The following is an 8,353-nucleotide window of genomic DNA, read 5'->3' as shown; positions in this document are numbered from 1 at the left end:
TACTGGTCCACGTATCTGTGGTTAGGTGGACCTTGCTACAGATGGCGTTGCGCAGTGCACACTTGATTTTATCGGATACTTGGTTGTGCAGGGAAGGCACAGCTCTCTTGGAGAAGTAGTGGCGGCTGGGAACAACATACTGTGGGACAGCAAGCGACATGAGCTGTTTGAAGCTGTCTGTGTCCACCAGCCTAAATGACAGCATTTCATAGGCCAGTAGTTTAGAAATGCTGCCATTCAGGGCCAGGGATCGAGGGTGGCTAGGTGGGAATTTACGCTTTCTCTCAAATGTTTGTGAGATGGAGAGCTGAACGCTGCCGTGTGACATGGTTGAGACGCTTGGTGACGGAGGTGGTGGTGGTGTTGGTGGTACATCCCCTGTTTGCTGGGCGGCAGGTGCCAACGTTCCTCCAGAGGCGGAGGAAGAGGCCGAGGCGGCAGCAGTAGAAGAGGCCGAGGCGGCAGCAGCAGAAGAGGTAGCAGGGGGAGCCTGAGTGACTTCCTTGGTTTTAAGGTGTTTACTCCACTGCAGTTCATGCTTTGCATGCAGGTGCCTGGTCATGCAGGTTGTGCTCAGGTTCAGAACGTTAATGCCTCGCTTCAGGCTCTGATGGCACAGCGTGCAAACCACTCGGGTCTTGTCATCAGCACATTGTTTGAAGAAGTGCCATGCCAGGGAACTCCTTGAAGCTGCCTTTGGGGTGCTCGGTCCCAGATGGCGGCGGTCAGTAGCAGGCGGAGTCTCTTGGCGGCGGGTGTTCTGCTTTTGCCCACTGCTCCCTCTTTTGCTACGCTGTTGGTTCGGTCTCACCACTGCCTCTTCCTCCGAACTGTGAAAGTCAGTGGCACGACCTTCATTCCATGTGGGGTCTAGGACCTCATCATCCCCTGCATCGTCTTCCACCCAGTCTTGATCCCTGGCCTCCTGTTCAGTCTGCACACTGCAGAAAGACGCAGCAGTTGGCACCTGTGTTTCGTCATCATCAGAGACATGCTGAGGTGGTATTCCCATGTCCTCATCATCAGGAAACATAAGTCGTTGTGCGTCAGTGCAGTCTATGTCTTCCACCGCTGGGGAAGGGCTAGGTGGATGCCCTTGGGAAACCCTGCCAGCAGAGTCTTCAAACAGCATAAGAGACTGCTGCATAACTTGAGGCTCAGACAGTTTCCCTGGTATGCATGGGGGTGATGTGACAGACTGATGGGGTTGGTTTTCAGGCGCCATCTGTGCGCTTTCTGCAGAAGACTGGGTGGGAGATAATGTGAACGTGCTGGATCCACTGTCGGCCACCCAATTGACTAATGCCTGTACCTGCTCAGGCCTTACCATCCTTAGAACGGCATTGGGCCCCACCATATATCGCTGTAAATTCTGGCGGCTACTGGGACCTGAGGTAGTTGGTACACTAGGACGTGTGGATGTGGCAGAACGGCCACGTCCTCTCCCAGCACCAGAGGGTCCACTAACACCACCACGACCATGTCCACGTCCGCGTCCGCGTCCCTTACTAGATGTTTTCCTCATTGTTATCGTTCACCACAACAACAAAAATATTATTTGGCCCAATGTATTGTATTCAAATTCAGCTGAATATAAATTTGAGGCCTAGTATTTAGGCGCTGGGTGACAGGTATAGATTTACTGACAGAATTAGACTTGGAAATGCACAGTAGCGTGTGTGTGAAGTTATTCTGAATGACCCTATGTGCACCTTGAATATTATATACCCTTTTAGGGATAGATTTCAAATAGCTCTGATATAGCAGAAACCACTAAATTATGAAATTGCTAAATTGGGAATTGTATTTCAACCCTGAACAAAAAATGTGCTTTGACGGACACTAAATAACTTGCCCAGCCACAACAGTACAGCGGTAACGACAGATTTAGCGGGATATAAATTTGAGGCCTAGTATTTAGGCGCTGGGTGACCGGTATGGATTTACTAACAGAATTAGACTGGGATATGGCCAAAAAATAACCACACTATTGCTGGTTAAATGCACTTGGTGTGACAGCTTGACCAACCACACTACTGAGGGTTAAATGCACTTGGTGACAGGCGCAGCTTGCCCCTGATGTAGTATATGGCCAAAAAATGAACAGACTATTGCTGGTTAAATGCACTTGGTGTGACAGCTTCACCCTGATGTAGGCTTTAGCCAAAAAACAACCACACCATTGAGGGTTAAATGCACTTGGTCGCAGCTTGTGCTGGCGCACCACAAGACACAAAATGGCCGCCGATCACCCCAGAAAAAAGTGACTGACAAACGGTCTGGGCAGCCTAAAAACAGTGAGCAATTGAATTTCAGCAGCTCAATGATGCACAGCTGCAGATCGATCGATTAATCAAGTCCTTTGGAGGAGTTAATCTGCCTAATCTCGCCCTACTGTCGCAGCCGCAACCTCTCCCTACGCTAATCAGAGCAGAGTGACGGGCGGCGCTATGTGACTCCAGCTTAAATAGAGGCTGGGTCACATGGTGCTCTGGCCAATCACAGCCATGCCAATAGTAGGCATGGCTGTGACGGCCTCTTGGGGCAAGTAGTATGACGCTTGTTGATTGGCTGTTTTGCAGCCTTTAAAAAAGCGCCAAGAAAGCGTCACAAAAGCGCCAAGAAAGCGACGAACACCGAACCCGGACTTTTACGAAAATGTCCGGGTTTGGGTCCGTGTCACGGACACCCCAAAATTCGGTACGAACCCGAACTATACAGTTCGAGTTCGCTCATCCCTAATCATGAGGCTTATGATAGTCACTGTTTCATATAAATGTTCCGGTACACTTTGTACCCTGTTTTGCTATGGTTCTAAGTTAAAAGTTTAATGGCGATTGTTTATACTACCTGTTAACCTGAAAATCCACACACATGGAGTCTGGAATAGAATGCATTCCTGCAAACTCCAGATAGTAACTCCCGAAAGATCGCGGGCAGGGAGCTGGCTAAGCTCTGCATTCTATCTGAGCTCCATGTCTCCAACTTAAAATATCTAGATGCCTTATTGCACTCAGCCTACCTACTGTGCTCAGTATAACAGGTATAACCAGCACAGGCAGACTTACTGTATACATACTTGAAGATAAGATATGAAAGTGCTTACTATTAATGTTATTATCTTTACCCTACTTGAGAGTCTAAACTTAGAAGATTATTAGTGATCAGTCCTTATTTAATATGGTTTAAATGCCGGCACCCAAAAATCATAAGCTGATGCTTAACCCCCCCCCCCCCCAATCGCTCTCTCAGACTAGGCCTGGCAACTGGTCCATCCGTTTTCTACACTGTCTATACTGTCACTGTATAAAATTTCATTGTGTAATACTGCTGAGGGGGCCCTGGCAAAATATTTTAGTCCTCCTCCTCCTAGATTGGCGCCTTCTGGATCAGGGCCCCAAAGCAGCTGCTTCCCCTGCTTCCCCTATAGCTACACCGCTGGGCATATGTTGTAGTTTTATTCCGGCCGCCTCTCTGCACATTTGCCATGCTGCCGCCGGAACTCCGGCCCGCCCCCATTGTAGTCAATGGGACCGGAGCGGACCTCCGGTGGCACATGTGCACTAGCGTCTGCACAGATCCTTCAGGCTGTTCACCCACTGGAATAGCCTGCCGCTAGTGTGAAAGTAGTCTATACCGGCCTCACCCAGCCATTGTTATACTCCAGTGCACTTTCTATTTGCATTCTCTTTTCTATTTCCCAATGTTTTGGGAACTTTTCGGCCATCAAAGAAAATGCTATGTCTGGGGCAAACCCAACACATCACGTCACCCAAAGACACATCATGTCACCAAAAGAACATCATCCTCACAGTGAAACATGGTGGTAGCAGCATCATGCTGTAGGGATGTTTTTCAGCAGCCGGGACTGGGAAACTGGTCAGAGTTGAGGGAAAGATGGATGGTGCTAAATACAGGGATATTCTTGAGCAAAACCTGTATCACTCTGTGTGTGATCTGAGGCTCGGACGGAGGTTCACCTTCCAGCAGGACAACGACCCCAAACACACGGCTAAAGCAAATGTGTTGGAATGGCTGAGTCAAAGCCCAGATCTCAATCCAATAAAAAAATCTGTGGTCAGACTTAAAGATAGCTGATCACAAGAGCAAACCATCCAATTGGAAGGAGCTGGAGAAGTTTTGCAAGGAGGAATGGGCAAAAATCCCAGTGGTAAGATGTGGCGACTGCTCAGAGACTTATCCAGAGCGACTTGGAAGTGTGATTGCTGCAAAAGGCGGCTCTACAAAGTACTGACTTTAGGGGGTGAATAGTTATGCACATTGACCTTTTCTGTTATTTTGTCCTATTTGTTGTTTGCTTCACAATAAATAAAAAAATTAATAAAAAGTTGCGGCAAGTTCTGTAAATTAAATGATGCAAATCCTCAATGATCCATGTTAATTCCAGGTTGTGAGGCACCAAAACACAAAAAAAGTCAAGGGTGTGAATACTTTAGCAATGCACTGTATGTTGACAGGAAAAATGCACTAGGCACGTAGAAGAAGGGTCCTCACATGATCCTGAGAGGAAGTCGGGGGAGGGCTTGCCCTGTTTGGCTCACAGGCCGACAGACACCCTGAATAAGCCAATCAGTGCTGCAGCAGCCAGGGAGGTGCCCGAGCAGAACAAGCAGAACCTTACTCTGTGCCGGGCTGTGAATGAGATTGGTTGGTTCTATGAAGTGTCTGCCAGAAAAACAATCTAAGGGAGTCAGGGAGAGCGAAAGATCAATAAATAGAAATCAATCAGGAAATCAATCAAGCTTGTATTCTACTGGCAGGGACGATGGAGAGAAAGGTGTCCGCCAGGGGGTGAGAAGTGAGGAGCTGAGGCCGCTGTGCCTCCTAGCAGAACTGCAGCTGCTGCAAATGTCAAAAGCAGCTACCTGCAAGAAAATACTTTCATTTTCCAATTTTAACAGAAATCCTTTTTTTTTCCTTAAGGGGTCCTGGACAGAGGGGCGGCTGTGGATGTAGTGTTTCTGGATTTTGCACAGGCTTTTGATAATGTCCCTCATAGACGTTTAATAGGTAAAGTAAGATCTATTGGCTTGGAAACTATAGTCTGTAATTGGATTGAAAACTGGCTGAAGGACCGTGTCCAGAGAGTTGCGGTCAATGATTCCTATTCAGAATGTCCCGGGTTATAAGTGGTGACCTCAAGGTTTAGTGCTGGGTCCTCTTTTATTTAATTTATTTATTATTATTATTATTATACTAACAGCACCATTTCTATTTTTGCAGATGACACTAAGCTGTGCAGTACTGTACAGTCTATGGAAGATGTCCACAAACTACAAGCTGACTTGAACACTCTGAGTGATTGGGCATCAACTCGGCAAATGAGGTTCAATGTGGACAAATGTAAAGTTCTGCATCTTGGTAGTAATAATCTCCGTGCATCATATGTCCTAGGGCAGTGATGGCTAACCTTGGCACTCCAGCTGTGGTGAAACTACGACTCCCAGCATGCTCCATTTATTTCTATACAGTTCTGAGAGCAGCCAAGCAAGGGGCGCATCTTGGGAGTTGTAGTTTTACCACAGCTGGAGTGCCAGGGTTAGCCACCACTGTCCTAGGGGATGTAAAACTGGGAGAGTCACTTATAGAGAAGGATTGGGGTGTCCTTGTAGAAGGTAGAATAAATAACAGCATACAATGTCAGTCAGCAGCTTCTAAGTAGAGATGAGCGGGAGGTGCCATATTCGATTTTGCGATATTTTGCGAATATTTGATTGAATATTCGTGTTATATTCGTCGAAATCGAATATTCATAATTATTCCAATTATCGCGAATAATATGCAATTTAATAAATCGCGTATCGCGATTTTTCTTTTGATAGTATAAGGCAACGTTCCTAATATGACTAATTGACTATGGCTAGGCTAATATGTGTATTTTACAAATATTCTTAATATTGCTCTAACTTCGTCTATTAGAATATTCGTAATATTCTAAAAGACGAAGTTAGAGCAATATTACGAATTTTCGTAAAATACACATATAGATTGTAATTTAGCTAATATACTGCTATAATCCCTTTTTTTCTCAATTTTTTTTGCCTCTTCTGAACTTAAGTTTTGTAAAAAATGTACAGTATTAAAAAAAAATTACTATAGCAGTATATTAGCTAAGTTACAATCTATATGTGTATTTTACGAATATTCTTAATATTGCTCTAACTTCGTCTTTTAGAATATTACAAATATTCTAAAATACGAAGTTAGAGCAATATTAAGAATATACGTAAAAAAGTTGAAATCGCAATTTGATTATTATAACTTGAATTAATCGAATTGTGAATTTAACGTGATTCTCAAATCCAACAGTACATTCTAGTATATGGAGACGTTCCCATGGTGATGGGGACGCTCCATGAGCACGGAAGTCGGCAGAAGAGGCAACGGGCATTGACTGGAGCAGCCAGGAATCCAGGAATCCAAAGGACAGGTAAGAACAACTTTAGGGAAGTGGGAAAGAAAAAAATATAACAATAAAAAAAAAAAAATATTCGATTTCGCAAATATATAGAACTATATTCTAAATATTCGCGAAATCTCGAAGTTACAATATTCGAGAAAGAAAATTGCAATTCGAATATTCGCGCTCAACACTACTTCTAAAGCCACCAGGATATTGTCATGCATTAAACGAGGCATGGACTCGCGGGGCAGGGATGTAATATTACCACTTTACAAAGCGTTGGTGCGGCCTCATCTGGAATACGCAGTCCATTTCTGGGCACCAGTCCATAGAAAGGATGCACTGCAGCTGGAAAAGTGCTGAGGAGAGCGACTAAACTGATAAGAGGCATGGAGGGTCTGAGTTATGAAGAAAGAATAAAACAATTACATTTATTTAGTCTTGAGAAGAGACGTCTAAGGGGGGCCATGATTAACCTGTACAAATATATAAATGGGCCATACAAAAAATACGGTGAAAAACTGTTCCATGTAAAATGCCCTCAAAAGACAAGGGGACACTGCCTCCGACTGGAGAAGAAAAAGTTCAGTCTCCAGAAGCGTCAAGACTTCTTTACTGTAAGAACTGTGAATCTGTGGAATAGACTTCCTCAGGACGTGGTCACAGCAGGAACAGTGGACAGTTTTAAAATGGGTTTAGATGAATTCTTGAAAATAAATGACTTTAGTGATGAGCGGCAGGGGCAATATTCGTTGAATATTTGCAAATTCGAATGTTCGTTATATTCTACATTCTTTTTTCTTTTACTTGAAAACCAGCAAGGTAAGGATTGCATAATATGTGAATATTGCGCGATCAATACAGGCGTGGGTCAAAAACTAATATAAAGCATTATAGAATATAGTGCTATATATTAGCTTTTAGAATATTCGTAATTTTTTCCATCTGAACAAATCATTGACCCAAAAGCAATTTAAGCAGGGAGGAATCATAACTTCAGATGGAAAAAAATAACAAATATTCAAAAAACTAATATACTATATTTGAAATATTAGCAAATTCTCAAAGTTGCGATATTCTAGATAAAAATTTGCTTTTGGAATATTCGCGCTTAACACTAAATGACATTAATGCTTATCACTGTTGTTGGAGCATGCTCTAATTTCACTCGCGATGCTCGGCACATCTCCGTATTCGGACGAATACCGCGTGTGGTCGAGCGTGATGCTCGAGTCTCCTCCCTGCACGTTTGTTGGCTGTTACGCAGCCAATAAAAGTGCAGGTAAGTACTGCCATTAACTGTAATACCGTAACCATGTTTACTGCTGGCATTACAATGATTGACTGCGTCATCGGGTGCTATATGGCACCCGATGACACGTGTTCGGCTCAGTCTTATTCAGGGAGAGCTGGAGAGAAGAAGGGAGGGATAGTTTAGGGAGTGAAATAGGAATATTTTAGTTTTTATACTTGTTTTAGACCAGGCATCCTCAAACCGCGGCCCTCCAGCTGTTGCAAAACTACAATTCCCAGCATGCCCGAACAGCCAACAGTTATCAGCCTACAGCAGGGCATTGTGGGAGTTGTAGTTTTACAACAGCTGGAGGATGCCTGTTTTAGACCCAAAAGTCATTTTAAGGACTATTGTGTGTGGCAGCAATATAATTTTTTAGCGCAACCTGTGCTAAATATCTTGCAATTGTTTGGCCGCTGTAGACAGCGACATTATCTGCGCTACATCTCCTGTCTAACATGTGTGCAGCCTAAAAATATCTGTGACATTCAGTCAAATTTTTTTGTTAGCGCATTCGAAATATCAGTGACATTCAGTGTAATTTTTTTCGCCGCATGTGACAGTGACATTATCTGCGCTACATCTCCTGTGTAACGTGTGCGCATCCTAAATATATCTGTGACATCCAGTGTACT

This window comes from Bufo gargarizans, chromosome 2, assembly GCF_014858855.1.
Source record: "Bufo gargarizans isolate SCDJY-AF-19 chromosome 2, ASM1485885v1, whole genome shotgun sequence".
NCBI classification, from domain to species: domain Eukaryota; kingdom Metazoa; phylum Chordata; class Amphibia; order Anura; family Bufonidae; genus Bufo; species Bufo gargarizans.
The sequence above is the reverse complement of the archived record's forward strand: the minus strand, read 5'-3'. Positions refer to the sequence as shown.